We start from the raw sequence: 17,876 nt of genomic DNA on the forward strand, positions 1-17,876 counted from the left end.
CGCCCACCCCCCCTCCCCACGCCCCCACGCGGCCCCTGACAATGTCCTCTGGCACTCTTTTCATGCAAGGAAATGGGGATTGAAAACAGCACCTGAAGAAGGAGCCTGAGACTCCGAAAGCTTGTGCTGCCAAATAAACCTGTTGGACTTTAACCTGGTGTTGTGGGACTTCTTATTGCCAACCCCAGTCCAACGCCCGCATCTCCACATCGCGAAGCCTGTACTGCAGGGGAGAGAGAGCTAGAGCGCCCTCCTCTGGTGCCAATCTTGTACTGCAGGCGAAGGAGAGTTAGAGCGCCCTCCTCTGGTGCCAATCTTGTACTGCAGGCGAAGGAGAGTTAGAGCGCCCTCCTCTGGTGCCAATCTTGTACTGCAGGCGAAGGAGAGTTAGAGCGCCCTCCTCTGCTCGGAAGAGCGATACGGCAGAGTGGGAGAAACAGCGCCCTCCTGTGGTCTCCTGTGGTGAAACAGGCAATTATGATGCAAACATTTGATTTGTAGCTTCTTGCGGTCTGAGAATTGGGCAGGAGCCGTGCCAAGCTGTAATACAACCAAAAAAAATAGAGGGCGAGAGAATTGTGAAATTTTGAGCTAATAGGGAGAAAACCCAGTGAGAAATGTAGGCTAAAACAACACCCTTAAAATCAGATGAGGTCTTGAATTCCTCAAATTTTGGGGAATGATCAATGGCCAAGGTCATTCTTTAAAAAAAGATAAGAATTTGACAGAAAATTGGGCTCTTTGTGTCTGCATTAATCTAAAAATGGCAAAATGTTGCATCTGAAAAGCTGTAAGAAGGTGAAGGGACTGTGATAGTCTTTAGCAGGTATGGCTGAGAAATGGGATATTTAAAAGTGATTAATATGTTTTAGTTTTGGATTAATCTTAACAAAGATTAACAGTTGTCCAAAGATGTGCGGGTTAAGACCATAAGACCATAAGACATAGGAGCGGAAGTAAGGCCATTCGGCCCATCGAGTCCACTCCACCATTCAATCATGGTTGATTTCAACTCCATTTACCCGCTCTCTCCCCATAGCCCTTAATTCCTCGAGAAATCAAGAATTTATCAATTTCTGTCTTGAAGACGCTCAACGTCTCGGCCTCCACAGCCCTCTGTGGCAATGAATTCCACAGACCCACCACTCTCTGGCTGAAGAAATTTCTCCTCATCTCTGTTCTAAAGTGACTCCCTTTTATTCTAAGGCTGTGCCCCCGCGTCCTAGTCTCCCCTGTTAATGGAAACAACTTCCCTACGTCCATCCTATCTAAGCCGTTCATTATCTTCTAAGTTTCTATCAGATCTCCCCTCAACCTCCTAAACTCCAATGAATATAATCCCACGATCCTCAGACGTTCATCGTATGTCAGGCCTACCATTCCTGGGATCATCCGTGTGAATCTCCGCTGGACCCGCTCCAGTGCCAGTATGTCCTTCCTGAGGTGTGGGGCCCAAAATTGCTCACAGTACTCCAAATGGGGCCTAACCAGTGCTTTATAAAGCCTCAGAAGTACATCCCTGCTTTTGTATTCCAAGCCTCTTGAGATAAATGACAACATTACATTTGCTTTCTTAATTACGGACTCAACCTGCAAGTTTACCTTTAGAGAATCCTGGACTAGGACTCCCAAGTCCCTTTGCACTTTAGCATTATGAATTTTGTCACCGTTTAGAAAATAGTCCATGCCTCTATTCTTTTTTCCAAAGTGTACAACCTCGCACTTGCCCACGTTGAATTTCATCAGCCACTTCTTGGACCACTCTCCTAAACTGTCTAAATCTTTCTGCAGCCTCCCCACCTCCTCAATACTACCTGCCCCTCCACCTATCTTTGTATCATCGGCAAACTTGGCCAGAATGCTCCCAGTCCCGTCATCTAGATCGTTAATATATAAAGAGAACAGCTGTGGCCCCAACACTGAACCCTGCGGGACACCACTTGTCACCGGTTGCCATTCTGAGAAAGAACCTTTTATCCCAACTCTCTGCCTTCTGTCTGACAGCCAATCGTCAATCCATGTTAGTACCTTGCCTCGAATACCATGGGCCCTTATTTTACTCAGCAGTCTCCCGTGAGGCACCTTGTCAAAGGCCTTTTGGAAGTCAAGATAGATAACATCCATTGGCTCTCCTTGGTCTAACCTATTTGTTATCTCTTCAAAGAACTCTAACAGGTTTGTCAGGCACGACCTCCCCTTACTAAATCCATGCTGACTTGTCTTAATCCGACCCTGCACTTCCAAGAATTTAGAAATCTCATCCTTAACGATGGATTCTAGAATTTTGCCAACAACTGAGGTTAGGCTAATTGGCCTATAATTTTCCATCTTTTTTCTTGTTCCCTTCTTGAACAGTGGGGTTACAACAGCGATTTTCCAATCCTCTGGGACTTTCCCTGACTCCAGTGACTTTTGAAAGATCATAACTAACGCCTCCACTATTTCTTCAGCTATCTCCTTTAGAACTCTAGGATGTAGCCCATCTGGGCCCGGAGATCAACCGGTTAGGTTGATTGGCCATGTTAAAATTGCCCCTTAGTGTCCTGAGATGCGTAGGTTAGAGGGATTAGTGGGTAAAATATGTAGGGATATGGGAGTAGGGTCTGGGTGGGATTGTGGTCGGTGCAGACTCGATGGGCCGAATGGCCTCTTTCTGTGCTGTAGGGTTTCTATGATTTCTTTCTTTCTATGAACTGTGCAACTTTTAGAAGCAGGGAAGTTAAAAGGAGTTAAAATGGAAGACGTTCAAAATGGGAGGCAAATCTTCTGCCAGGAAGAGAAATATGCAGAGCAGCTTGGTTGGAAGAAATAATCCTGCAGGAGGATTAACAGTGCAAAGAATGGGGCATAAAAGTATAGTGGAAGTGACAGAAGGAGTGATTAATCTGTAGGTGGATGGAGCCAGAAAGTACGTCAAGGGTGAGGTCTGCACGGCATGGGCAGTGGAGTTGGGCCAAGTCCCTCTCGGGACCTCGACACCCCAGGAGCAGCCAAGGAATGGCGGGAGAAGCATCCGGAGGGTGGAGCCAAGTGAACGGTGAGTGTATCAAATCCAGCGCAGTGTGAATTCGGGCCTAGTCTCCCCGGGAACTGGAGCCCGCAGGAGCAGCCAGGGAATCATGGGAGAAGCATCTGGAGAGTGGAGCCTAGTGATCGATGAGTGCATAAAATCCTGCATGGTGTCAATTCGGGCCTAGTCTGGAGGGTGGAGCCTAGTGACCGGTGAATATATAAAATCCAGCGCAGTGTGAATTCGGGCCTAGTCTGGAGGGTGGAGCCTAGTGACCAGTGAGTGGATAAAATCCAGCGCGGTGTGAATTCGGGCCTAATCTGGAGGGTGGAGCCTAGTGACCAGTGAGTGGATAAAATCCAGCACGGTGTGAATTCAGGCCAAGTCTGAAGGGTGGAGCCTAGTGACCGGTGGTGTATAAAATCCAGCACGGTGTGAATTTGGGCCTAGTCTGGAGGGTGGAGCCTAGTGACCGGTGAGTGTATAAAATTGCAGCATTTTCACCGGGAGAAGCTTCTTCTGACGTCAGACTTTCAAAAGAGAGAGCGGCTCCTGATTGGTTCTTTATAAATCAGGTGACCCATGTCCTTAACCCGTTCATTCCCAGCTTCACAGGAGTAGAATCGGAACTACATTTTGGAAGGTGAGAGTTTTTTTTCCACACGTATTAGAGAGTAGCAAGGTAGACTTAACATTTATACCAACCTGTACTAATCAGGAGACATATTAATTTTAGGGGAGTTATTATTCATGAGAGCAGCAGCAGTATTTTTTTAGAAGGGCCTAACTAATGTTTAGGTTTTAATCTAACAACCAATACAGGGAGAGAGATGTCAATTGGTGGAGTTGTGTGCTACTCCTGCATGATGTGGGATATCATGGACACTTCAAGTGTCCCTGAGGACTACATCTGTGGGAAATGCATCCAGTAGCAGATGCTCACCGAACACATGGATTGGTTAAAGCAGCAGCTGAAGGACTGAGGAGGACACAATTAGCTGAAATTGTTATGGATAATAGCTACAGAGATGTGGCAACACCCAAAGTGCAGGAAGATAAATGGGTGACCACCAGATGGGGTAGGCAGACAGTGCAGGGGTCCCATATGGCTGTCCCCTTATCTAACAAGAATGCTGTTTTGGATATTGATGAGGGGGAAGGTCCATCAGGGGACAGCAACAGCAGTGGCCAGAGCGAAGGCACCACGGCTAGCCCTGCTGCACAGAGTGGGGTTACAAAACGTGTCAAAGCAATATTGGGGGATTCAATAGTCAGGGCCACAGACAGGCACTTCTGTGGCCGCGATAGGGACTCCAGGATGGTAGTTTGCCTCCCTGGTGCCAGGGTCCTGGATGTCTCTGGGCGGGTACAAAGTATCCTAAAACAGGAGGGAAATCAGGCAGATGTCATTGTCCACATTGGGACGAATGACACAGGTAGAAAGAGTAGCGAGGTCCTACAACAGCAATTCAGGGAGCTAGGTGGAAGATTAAAAAGCAGGATCTCTCAGGTAGTAATCTCAGGATTACTCCCCATACCACATGCTAGTGAGGCTAGGAACAGGAGATAGTGCAGCTGAACACGTAGATAAAGAACTGGTGCAGGAGGTAGGGATTAAGAATTGTGGATCATTGGGATATCTTCCAGGGAAGGTGGGGCTTGTACAAGAACAGCTGAACTGGAGGGGCACCAATATCCTGGCTGGGAGATTTGCTCGTATGGTTCGATTGGGTTTCAACTAATGTGGCAGGGGTTCAGAATCAGAACAGTAATCCAGCAAGTGTGGAGACTGGAGATAAGCATGGGACCAAGGCCAGGCTGGCTAAGAGGAAGAGCAGGCCGGGGAGGTCGGACTCAGCGGACCCGGAGGTCTGGAGTGCATCTGCTTCAATGCAAGGAGTATAACAGGTAAGACGGATGAACCCAGAGCCTTGATTCTTGCGTGGAACTTGGATGTGGTTGCGATAACGGAGATTTGGTTAAAAGAGGGACAGGACTGGCAGCTAAATATTCCGGGATATAAGTGTTTTAGGCGAGACAGAGGGGAAGATGAAAGAGGTGGGGGAGTTGCAATACTGGTTAGGGAACACATTACAGCTGTACAGAGGGAGCACACCTTGGAAGAGTCAGGTAATGAGACACTGTGGGTAGAAATCAGAAACAGGAAGGGGGTAGTCACTATTATGGGGGTGTACTACAGGCCTCCCAACAGCCCTTGAGAAGTTGAAGAATGGATATGTAAGCAGATTCTGGACAGATGTAGAAATAATAGGGTTGTTGTAGTGGGAGACTTTAATTTTCCTCATATTGACTGGAAATCCCTTGGGGCGAGGGGTCCGGATGGTGAGAAATTTGTTAAGTGTGTCCAGGAAGGTTTTTTTGGAACACTATGTTGATGGTCCGACTAGAGAGGGGGCTATACTGGACCTGGTACTAGGGAATGAGCCCGGTCAGGTCGTCAAAGTAGCAGTGGGGGAACATGTGGCGAACAGTGACCAGAACTCCGTAAGATTTCGGATACTCAAGGCAAAGGACAAGTGCTTTCATATGGTTAAGGCGCTAAATTGGAGGAAGGCTAATTACAACCGGATGAGGAAGGATTTGGAGGCTGTTGTTTGCTGTTTGAGGGTAAATCCACATCTGGCATGTGGGAGCCTTTTAAGGAGCAGTTGATCGGAGTGCAGGACAGGCATGTGCCTATGAAAAGGACAGGAAATGCAGGATTCAGGAACCGTGGATAATTGTTAGGAACCAGGGAAATTGTTTGTCTCGTCAAAAAGAAAAAGGATGCATACATGAGGTCTAGGCAATTAAAAACAGCTGAAGCATTTGAAGAATTTAGGGAAAGTAGAAAAGAGCGCCAACAGAGAGTTAGGAGGCAAGAAGGGGTCACGAAATATCCTTGACAGGATTAAGGAGAATGCCAAGGCATTTTATATATATATTGGGAACAACAAGGTGGCGAGAGAAAGAGTTGGTCTACTTAAGGACAAAGAGGGAAGTTATGTGTAGAATCAAAGGAAGTGGGTGAGATCCTTAATGAGTATTTTGCATCGGTATTCAAAGGAGAGGGACATGTTGGTTGATGGTGTCTCAGAGGGGTGTGTAAAGCCTTTAGAACAAGTCATCATTATGAGGGAGGAAGTGTTAGGTGAATTAAAAAGCATTAATGTAGGTAAATCCCCAGGGCCAGATGGCATCTCTCCCAGATTACTGAGGGAGACAAGAGATGAAATTGCTGGGCCTCTAACAGAAATCTTTGTTTCTTCGTTGGCCACTGGTGAGGCATCAGAGGATTGGATGATAGCCAATGTTGCCCCGTTATTCAAGAAGGGTAGCAAGGATGACCCGGGTAATTATATGAGCTTGACGTTAGTGATAGTGAAACTGTTGGAGAAGATTCTTAGGAATAGGATCGATACACATTTGGAACTGAATGGTCTTGTTAGCAAAAGACAACATGGGGGTTTTGTACGTGGGTGGTCATGTCTCACTAATTTAAATGAGTGTTTTGAGGTGACAAAAATGGTTGATGGGGGAAGGGCTGTGGATGTTATCTACATGGACTTCAGTAAGGCATTTGACAAGGTCCCTCATGGCAGGCTGGTGCAAAAGATTCAATCTCATGTGATTAGCGGTGAATTAGCTAGATGGATTCAGAACTGGCTTGGCCATAGAAGACAGAGGGTAGCCACGGAAGGGTGTTTTTTCTGAATGGAGGTCTGTAACTAGTGATGTTCCACAGGGATCAGTGCTGGGACCTCTGCTGTTGTAATATATATCAATGACTTGGAAGAAAACATAACTGGTTTGATTAGCAAGTTTGCGGATTATATTCAGATTGGCAGAGTTGCGAATGGTGATGAAGATTGTCAGACTTATCTTGATAGGCATATGAACAATGGGGAATAGAGGGATACAAGCGGTTGGTTTAGATAGGTAACCGTGATCAGTGCAGGCTTGGAGAGCCAAAGGGCCTGTTCCTGTGCTGTACTGTTCTTTGTTCTTTGTTGACTCATCGTAGTTAAGTCGGCAACAATGACATCACTGAAGCTGTGAGCTAAGAAACCACTGAAACTGAGAGAGCTGCAGGAATCACGTTTATAAAAAACATTCTGAAAGGGACACTAACGTCACACACAGCACTGGGTGGGAGGGCCTTAACCTGCTCAGTTTCTGACCTGAGCATGTTCACCTGGTCATGGTGGTGCCCAGGTTTTCCCAGGGAACACCATTTTGGTGCTGATGTTGATGCAGGAAGCTGCAACCCAGAAAGTCCTGATCATGAAAAATCCAACAGCCTGTTTCCCAGGGGCTGGATTGCAGGGACGTGCCACTGCGTCCTGACTTCTGAAATGGTAAAGACACTCGCTGTGCTTGGCCTGGGAGAGAGCATCTTTCCCTATCGGAGAAACCTCATGTTCGCCCACACGACTTGATTCAATTTTCAGACTCGATTCAGCCTTCCATTTCCACTTGTACCGTGAGGTTCCTGCTGGTGGTGCTACTGAGCTCTGTGTAGCCATTCAACAGTGCCACCGACAGGAGACCTTGGTACTGTCACTCTGATCCAAATACAGAGTTGTGATTTATAGTCCTTATATATCTGCTCATGCGCTAAATGCTGGACTTCAATTTCTTGACTGAAATGTGTTCATTTGATAAAATCTCTAAGTTGCACCATAAATTTGGGGAATTATTTTTAAACTCTGGAGGTGACTAACATTGCAAGATAATTACCGTTGAGGAAGACAATTTAGCCCATCAATGGAGGTGGAATCTGCAGTTCTCATTGCAGCATTAACTATCACTTAAATGATGCCAATCTTTTGCACCCTCTGCTCTCTGTACCTGTTCCATGCATTGAGCACTCTAACCCTGACGTGGAACCTAAATTTACTGTTCTTAGTTTGAAGCTCTGTTCCCTTGTCGTACTCCTGCAGTCTCGTAATTAAAAAAAAGCGTTTTCTGTGTCATTAGGTATCTTAGAATTTCTAGAAGATAACTTCTTTGATTGGAAGGTAGTGGCACAGTGGTATTGTCACTGGGCTGGAGACGTAGGCTGATGTTCTGGGGACCCGGGTTCAAATCCTACCACGACAGGTGGTGAAATTTGAATTATTTTTTAAAATTTTGAATTAAAAGTCTAATGATGACAATGAAACCATTGTCCTTTAGGGAAGGAAATCTGCCAACCTTACGTGATCTGGCCGACATGTGACTCCAGATCCACAACTTAAATGCTCTCTGAAATAGCTGAGCAAGCCATTCAGTTCAAGGACATTTAGGGATTGGTGGGCTGCACCAATGTGAGCGTGAGTGGAAAGTGTCACCTGTCGGGTATGTCACCCCCAAACCCAGTCCCTCCCCCTCCCAACATTCTGTCATCTCCAAAAGGGGTTACTGGAACCAGAGCCCATGCTGTAGGTGGGGCTTTTGGGTTAATATGTAAGAGAAGATATTATGGAAAGTGTATCTTGTGAAGAATGTTGCAGGAGCCTCGCCATCTCTATAATTGTACGTTGTCTTTCCCAGGTCGTATTGCACAGACGTACAGTGAAAAGTGTGTGGTTATTTTGACAGGGCTGCTGGGCCTCAAGCAGGAACATATTACTTCAGGTAAAACACTCTTGCAGTCTCTCACCATCAACATTTGCTCCAATTTATCAGCATTCAACTTATCTTTCTCTCTCTGTCTTCAGCTGTCGTTCAAACTTTCCGTGACCTTGTATGGCTGTGTCCCCAGTGTACGATGACTGTGTGCCAGGTGCTACCAGGCTGCGAGGAGAACATTCAAGACAGTGAGGTATGTTAACAGGGATGTGATAACAGTTTGTGTTTATGGAAGTCTCACAACAACAGGTTAAAGTCCAACAGGTTAGCCTTTGGAGTCTCGGGCTCCTTCACCAGGTGAGTGAGGACTTGTGTTCACAAACAGGTCATATATAGACACAAACTCAATTCACAAGATAATGATTGGGATGCGAGTCTTTACAGGTGATCAAGTCTTAAAGGTACAGACAATGTGAGTGGAGAGAGGACCAAGCACAGGTTGAAGAGGTGTGTATAGTCTCCAGCCAGGGCAGTTAGTGAGATTTTGCAAGCCCAGGCAAGTCGCGGGGATTACAGATAGTGTGACATGAACCCAAGATCCCAGCTGAGGCCGTCCTCATGTGTGCAGAACTTGACTATCTGTTTCTGCTCAGCGATTCTGCGTTGTCGTGTGTCGTGAAGGCCGCCTTGGAGAATGCTTACCCGAAGATCAGAAGCTGAATGCCCGTGACTGTTGAAATGTTCCCCGACTGGAAGGGAACTCTCCTGCTTGGTGACTGTCGAGTGGTGTTCATTCATTCATTGTCGTAGCGTCTGCATTGTCTCCCCAATGCCTCGGGACATCCTTCCCTGCAGCATATCAGGTAAACAAAGTTGGCCGAGTCACAAGAATATGTACCGTGTACCTGGTGGCTGGTGTTCTCATGTGAGATGATGACATCTGTGTCGATGATCCGGCATGTCTTGCAGAGGTTGCTGTAGCAGGGTTGTGTGGTTTCGTGGTCACTGTTCTCCTGAAAGCTGGATAGTTTGCTGCAGACAATGGTCTGTTTGAGGTTGTGCAGTTGTTTGAAAGCAAGAAGTGGGGGTGTGGGGATGGCCTTGGCGAGATGTTCATCGTCATCGATGACATGTTGAAGGCTCCGGAGAAGATGTCGTAGCTTCTCTGCTCCGGGGAAGTACTGGACAATGAAGAGTACTCTGTCCGTCGTGTCCCGTGTTGGTCTTCTGAGGAGGTCAGTGCGGAGTTTTGCTGTGGCACATCGGAAATGTCGATCAATGAATCGAGCGCCATATCCTGTTCTTATGAGGGCATCTTTCAGCGTCTGTAGGTGTCTGTTGCGATCCTCCTCCTCTGAGCAGATCCTTTGTATACGGAGGGCTTGTCCGTAGGGGATGGCTTCTTTAACGTGTTAAAGGTGGAAGCTGGAGAAGTGGAGCATCGTGAGGTTATCCGTGGGCTTGCGGTACAGTGAAGTGCTGAGGTGACCATCCTTGTTGGAGATGCGTGTGTCCAAGAATGCAACCGATTCCGGAGAGTAGTCCATGGTGAGTCTGATGGTGGGATGGAACTTGTTGATGTAATCATATAGTTGTTTCAGTGATTGTTTGCCATGAGTCCAGCCACTTTATGGTGGCCTGCAATGTCCCAAGTTCAAAACCTTAGCCAGTCTCAGCCAGATTCATGCATTTGATCTTGTTGCCCCCACGCTGGGTTTAAGTGCGTGGCTGAGAGGGAAACACTGAGCCAGAATTCCCACAGCTGTTCAGCCCATGCCCGTGCCTTTTAGAATCATGTGGATATCAGACAAGACCGGGATTGGGTTATCTCCATTGTCATATAGCTTACCAATACACTGTGGACTCAAACAAATAATTGAATAACATTTAAACAGATTGCTACAGAAAAGCTTAGCCCTCGGAGACTTGCAGGATTTGAAGTAAAGCTTTAGAGAATGGTTCTTTTCCAAACAAATTAACTAAACCTCCCTCTCTGTTCTTCCCTCCACCCCCTCCCCTCTCCAACCAGGGGAAGCAGGCCCTGGTGGCACAGTAGTTAGCATTGCTGCCTCACAGCACCAGGGACCCGGGTTCAATTCAAGCCTCGGGTCACTGTCTGTGTGGAGTTTGCACGTTCTCCCCGTGTCTGCGTGGGTTTCCTCTGGGCGCTCCAGTTTCCTCCCACAATCCAAAGATGCGCGGGTTCGTTTGATTGGTCATGCTGAATTGCCCCTTAGTGTCACGGGGATTAGCAGGGTAAATATGAGGTGTTACGGAAATAGGGCCTGAGTGGGATTACAGTCAGTGCAGACTCGATGGGCCAAATGGCTTCCTTCTGCACTGTAAGGATTCTATGATTCCTATCTGGCTACTCAGGATGCATGAAGAGCAGGTTCCCAATGCTCCTTACATCTTGGAGGAGTTTGTGAACAGTCTGAAAATGGAAACCTCTGCAGCAGTGAAGCTGGAGCTGCTCACAGCGATGGTGCGCCTGTTCCTGAGCCGCCCAGCTGAATGTCATTATGTTATTGGTATGGGTTGTGTGAATGCTCTGAGGGGAGGGGGAGTGTGGTTGCACAGGGGAGAAGAGGAATGTCATCTTTCCCACCTTGTCCTAAAGGCCACAATGCCTGCTTGCAGTTTGGTCCAATAGGTGCCTGGCATTGGTAGACTTTCAGTCTGTGAATGGGTCGTGTGGGACTGGGTCAGTTGAAGATTCTGTAAGATGGTTGCGGGCAGAAATAACTTGAGGTGTTAAGTTATAACATTGGTATGTTATAGGAAAACATTAATATTATTTCACAGGAATAAATAATTTTGAGGAATGATTGAAATTCTGCAGCAGTCTCACTTCATTACTCTGTCTTTTTGTCCGATGGCAGTTGTAAATTGGTGTCTTGTTACTTGCAGCCATGTTTCATTGAGACTCAGTTGTTGTGGGCTGTGTATTGGGCAGCAAAGGCAGTTGCTGTTTAAAAACTGTGAGATCCTTGGTGCAGAGGTGTTGTTGATGTGAGGCTTCACATTGTTGGCAAGTCTTTAATTGGTCAGCATGAACTTGTTTATGTTGGAGAGTCTGTATTTTAAGATGTGCAAGAGCAGCATCTGCACATGAGGCAAAGAATGAAGTGATGAGTGGGAAAGTCTTTTGTGATTTCATGGTATTTAAAAGGGCTGAAAAGCATAAGTAGCGAATCTTATTCACAGTAACTCCTCTCACTGCTGGTGTAAAAACCAGCACCTAGTTAGGAAATCTTTCTGCTTCTTAGTTTAAAAAGTGAGTTTCCAGTCTTTCCTCTCTGGCCTGTTTAGCCACAACACCAATGGAAAGGAGTTACCTTGTCCCAAAAAAGAGTTCAGTGCACTTTGAGTGGAAGTTGTGAACATGGTCGATCTTGGAGATAACTGAACACAAGGCCAGAAAAACCACCCATCATTGGATCAGCTGCATGATCACTGGGTGAGAAGAAAATCCAGAATAGCCAGTCTCCATGGGAGCTGGACTGTCCTTACACGGGAATAAATATTTTCATGATTGTGTAATTTTTAGGAAGGCCTTGTGGGGAGTACTGCAGAAGGGTTGTTCCTCTTGAAATGATTTATTCCTGTTGAAATAATATTAACGTTTTCCTGACAGGTCTTGGAATGTTATTCAGACTGAGCAAAACCTACTTTAGGTTCCTATGATTTTCAAACTATAATTTATTTAATCATTCTATTTTTAAATCATGGCACTTTGTTGTTTTACAAACTTGTGGTTTTCTACCTCCCCACTTCCTTGCTAATCTTCTCTTAACTCTCCAGAAACCATTGACCCCTTCTTTAGCTGCATAGTTACTGGTCATCCTCCAGTACTTTTCCCAAAATATGATTATTGATGGCCTGTACAAACATAGGAGCTTCACAGCCAAAACCTGATCCTATTCACACCCAGTATGTGCATCCTGACCAATGTATTGCCCTTCATTATGCAGAACATCCCGTCTCTGCCTTGACATAGAAACATAGAAAAACTACAGCACAATACAGGCCCTTCAGCCCACAAAGTTGTGCCGAACATGTCCCTACCTGACGTTAGTAAACCCTCCACATTGCATTCAAACGTGGAATCTTTCTAGTCTGTGTAATTCAGCTACTTGCTGGATGAACTCAAATGAACCTTCACTTTGTCCATTGATGCCAAAACTGAGATGCGTAGAAATTCCTTCTCGCAGAAGAGAGGGTAGTGGATGCTGGGTCATTAGTAGTATTTAAAGTGGAGGTGGATAAATATTTGATAGATCGAGGAATGGAGGGCTATGGGGAAATGGCACAGAAAAGGAGCTGAGACTGGCATAGATCAGCCATGATTGTATTGAATGGTGGGACAGGCTTGAAGGGCCTGGTAGCCACTCCTTCTATTGCTTGTGTTCTTGTGATTTTCCAGCACTTGGCAGTAGATGTCAGCATAAACAACAATTGATGACAAAGAAGGTCATAACCAGTGTTCTTACTAGACTTTCACTCGCATATTTTCACTGCATGTCTTCTCAGCTGTTTCAGTGCAGACTGGGAATCAAATCTGACACCTCATTGGATTTATGGCTCGGGTAGTGTGTTTACGAATCGTCTGTGGGTTTCTAAGATTGCCGACCATATCTGCTGCTGTTCTCACCACAGACATTTGTTCACTTTTGTTGACAGAGGAAGAGCTGGATATGGCTGTGCGTGATCGTGGGTTGCTGTACTATCGGCTGCTTCAGCAAGGAGTTGACGAGGTCACGCGAGTAGTCTGTGGAGTTTGCGTGTGCAAGAAAACTTTCTCTTCGGAACCGATTGTTCATTTCTAAGCCGCCTTTCACTTGATATTCAAAGCACTATATACGAACTTTTTATAAAGGAAAAGAAAGCATCAAATTTTAGCAACTGAGCCCCAGAGAAGTGTTACATAATCTGAATTGGCAAAATTGGTTGATGGATAAATGTTGACCGGGTTATCAGGTCTACTCCCCTGCCCTTTGCCTAAACAGGCAGCATACTCTGTTTAATGGAAGAAGTCCAACAGGTTTATTTGGAATCATGAGCTTTCGGAGCACTGCTCCTTCATCAGGTGAGTTAGTTGCATTCACTGTCTGAAGTAATGCATGAAACGTACTGGAGAACGGCTGGGTTCAGGGGAGTTGAGAGCAAATTGTTTAGTTTCAGTTATTGTTCTGAAAGGAGCTTTCCCCTTTTCCCCAACCAGATGGAGATAATACCAAGTTTGGTCAATTTTAAACTACTGTTTGCTGGTATATTAGTATCCTTATACAGGATTTAGAGCTTGTTCATTGTGGTCAATCTTTATGTTAACTTTCATCAAATTTCAGTTGGATCTGCGACAATAGTATTGGTTTTATACTCTGTGTATTGATGATTGCTGCAGAGCTCTGTGCCACTTGCAATATGGCGCCTTTTCCAATAGAAACTGTTCAGCAAGTGAGGCAATTCGGTAGTGACCTGGTTGCAGACCACCTGATGTGGAATGTTGTACAGACCAGCAGTGCATGCATTTGTCTGTACCTCTGCCAAAATCCCTGTCTACAAACCTGACGTGGAGATGCCGGCGTTGGACTGGGGTAAACACAGTAAGAAGTTTAACAACACCAGGTTAAAGTCCAACAGGTTTATTTGGTAGCAAAAGCCACACAAGCTTTCGGAGCTCCAAGCCCCTTCTTCAGGTGAGTGGGAATTCTGTTCACAAACAGAGCATATAAAGACACAAACTCAATTTACATGAATAATGGTTGGAATGCGAATACTTACAACTAATCAAGTCTTTAAGAAACAAAACAACGTGAGTGGAGAGAGCATCAAGACAGGCTAAAAAGATGTGTATTGTCTCCAGACAAGACAGCCAGTGAAACTCTGTGGGAGTTACAAATAGTGTGACATGAACCCAATATCCCGGTTGAGGCCGTCCTCGTGTGTGCGGAACTCGGCTATCAGTTTCTGCTCAGCGACTCTGCGCCGTCGTGTGTCGCGAAGGCCGCCTTGGAGAACGCTTACCCGAATATCAGAGGCCGAATGCCCGTGACCGCTGAAGTGCTCCCCAACAGGAAGAGAACAGTCTTGCCTGGTGATTGTCGAGCGGTGTTCATTCATCCGTTGTTGCAGCGTCTGCATAGTTTCCCCAATGTACCATGCCTCGGGACATCGGGCACCTTCTAACAACTTACCCATTAAAGATGTTAGGCTCACCGGTCTGTAGTTCCCAAGCTTTTCCCTGCAGCTCTTCTTAAACAAAGGCACAATATTTGCTACCCTCCAATCTTCAGGCACCTCACCTGTGACTATCGATGATTCAAATACCTCTGCTAGGGGACCTGCAATTTCCTCCCTAGTCTCCCACAATGTCCTGAGATACATTTCATCAAGTTCCGCGGATTTATTTACCTTGATGTGTTTTAAGACTTCTAGCACCTCCTTCTCTGTAAGATGTGCACTCACTATTTATTTCCCCAAGTTCCCTAACATCTATGCCTTTCTTGACAGTAAATACCAATGAGAAATATTCATTTAGGATCTCATCCATCTCTTGTGGATCTGCACATAGATGACCTTGTTGATCCTGAAGAGGCCCTACTCTCTCCCTAGTTACCCTTTTGCCTTCATGTATTTTCTGAAGCGCTTTGGATTCTCCTTTGGCTTATCTGCCAAAGCAATCTCGTGCCCCTTTTTGCCCTCCTGATTTCTCTCTTAACTCTACTTAACTTTTGGGCAGATCTATCATTCTCAATAGCGCTCTTAAAACTAATGGAATTTTGATTACAAAGTGATCCCTCACTAATACTTCTGTCACTTCCCTTTTTGTCCCAAGAGGAGGTCAAGTTTTGCCCCTCTCTAGTCGAGCCATCCACATACTAAATGAGAAATTCCTCCTGAATTCACTCAACAAAGTTCTCTCCATCCAAGCCCCTAAGGCAATGGTGGTCCCAGTCAATGTTGGGAAAGTTAAAGTCCCCGACTATTGCCACCCTATTTTTCTTGCAGCTATCTGTAGTCTCCTTATATGTTTGCTCCTCAATTTCTAGCTGACTATTTGGGGGCCTGTAGTACAATCCTATCAAAATGCTCTCTCCCTTCCTTCTTTCTCAGTTCTACCCATATAGACTCAGTGGGTCAACCCTCGGATAAATCCCCTCTCAGCACTGCTGCGATATTCGCCCGAAACAAAAAACGCAACTCCCCTCCTCTCTTACCTCCGGTTCTATCTTTCCGATAGCATCTGTACCCTGGAACATTGAGCTGCCAATCCTGCCCCTCCCTTAGCCATGTTTCAGTAATCAAATCTGACACCCCATTGGACTTATGGCTCGGGTAGTGTGTTTACGAATCTTCTGTGGGTTTCTAAGATTGCCGACCATATCTGCTGCTATTCTCACCACAGACATATGATGATTTGTGTTGACAGAGGAAGAGCTGGATAATGGCTGTGCGTGATAGTGGGTTGCTGGACTATCGGCTGCTTCAACAAGGAGTTGAATTGGTCAAGCGAGTTGTCTGTGGACCAAAATCTGATCCATCCTTGGAAGTAATATGTGGTAAAGCCAATGAGGCAGTCAATGCCTGGGCCAAAGACTTTAACACACTAATACCAACCTATGGTCAAGAGCAATGGGGTCGCTTAACGGCACAGAAAGGGGACTCCTTAGAAATCCTGCAGGTGTCAGCAGTGAAGTCAGATGAGACAGGTAAGGAGTTAATTAAGTTTCGCTCCAGGCCGGAACTGCTTACCAATCAATTATGAAATGGCATCCTATGCATCAGTGTCGTGTCTTTCTATTTGCAAGTCCCAGTTCCTCAGCCTTCTATCTCTGACATTGGGTTATTATGAATTCCACCAGGAGTGGCAGCTCCTCCAGTCAGTGACCTGCCCTTTGGAACTCTCTCCTATCATCATGTTGCCTTTCTATTTTTTTTCCTGACATCAAAAGCTCTTCAAGTTCTATCTCTTGGGCTGTGATTTCAGTCCATCCACTCTCTCCTGCTCAGTGCCATGTTGTAAAAATCTTTTATTTGAGGGGTTATCTGTAAATGCAAGTTCTTACCGTTAATCCCCTGTTGCCACCTGTTTCAAGTTCATTTTTAAAATATTTGCTCTGGTGTAAAATTTGTCATCAGTTTAGCAATACATTTACTGTTGGAAGGTAGAAACCAGTCGGAGGACTCTCACCAAACACTTAGTCATTCTCCATTAGCTGCACAGATCCCTGTATAATTTTGAGTAAGGTTTATTGTTCAGTGTTGACCATCACCAGATGTTGGAACTAGTACTAAGCTACTACACTGAGACTGATATGTCCCTTAGCAAGTGTTTGTCCCAGAGACTGATGAGTGTGTTTTAATCGGTGCTCCGACATATCAAGAGTTGCTGGAAGGAAAGCCTTTTACACACTGCTCCACTCTGATCAATACTTAATGTGGAACAGATGTAGTTTAAAGTTTTCTCCATGGCTCTTGTGTAGACTACTTGGCATACCTGCCTGAAGTGTTGTATTTGCAGTGTTCATATACCATAGTAACTCAGCTCTCTGATGTATAAACAGCCTACCTGTTTGCCAGAAATGAGACTGGGTCACTGTTTTTAATTGAACTGTTAATTGTGTTGTGGGAAAAATGCCACTTTGTGAGTCAGGCTTGAAGGTTTCAACAATACAGTTTTATTTAATGAAGCTTCATGGAGAAAAGGCACTAACAAGCAGCAAAACCTTCTCTCAATGAGACAATAGGAGCGGTCCATCTTTATCCCCTTTACACAATAGATGGACCAGACATCTAGCCATTATCACATCGTTGTAATCAAGTAGGTGCTCGATCGTTAAACACATCGTTATAGACAAATACAGACAGATATAGACATAAGCATGTTAACATCGCATTGTTCTATGAATGGATACATTTCCTACGTCAGTGACTATCACTGACTTTAGTTTCAGTCTATTCATACAGTAGTTTACAGTAATTGGTTTTCCTGCAGTTATGTATTCCCGATCCCACCTGTAGTTAATCTCATTATCTATCCCTATTGTCCTTATCTTTCAGCCCTGGCTGGTTTCCTGTAGGATTTGATTCCTGCATGTTTAACTTTGGATAGCTGTCTGTGCTTTATGTTTTAATCTCAGGTGGCTGTTTGTACTGAAAGTCAGTGTCCGTTTAATGTTTCTTTCCCAGGTGACTGTGTGCCAGGCAACCATCTTAAGTGTACCCATCTGTATATTTTTCCTCCTTCAATTGCGAAAGGCAAAGGGGACATACAAGTTACCATTAAGCAGGAGAATAGCAGCGAAGAGCT

General features: G+C 45.4%; 1 long non-coding RNA gene across 1 annotated transcript; it reads left to right on the plus strand.

Annotated features, from left to right (window-relative positions):
• Positions 1–8,524: 8,524 nt before the first annotated feature.
• LOC144479295 (uncharacterized) lies at positions 8,525–13,274 on the plus strand. Its single transcript, XR_013495492.1, has 3 exons — positions 8,525–8,629; positions 8,713–8,816; positions 13,247–13,274. It is a non-coding gene; the product is annotated as an uncharacterized LOC144479295 (long non-coding RNA).
• Positions 13,275–17,876: the final 4,602 nt, after the last annotated feature.

The sequence above is a fragment of the Mustelus asterias genome, chromosome 25 (genome assembly GCF_964213995.1).
Source record: "Mustelus asterias chromosome 25, sMusAst1.hap1.1, whole genome shotgun sequence".
NCBI classification, from domain to species: Eukaryota; Metazoa; Chordata; class Chondrichthyes; order Carcharhiniformes; family Triakidae; genus Mustelus; species Mustelus asterias.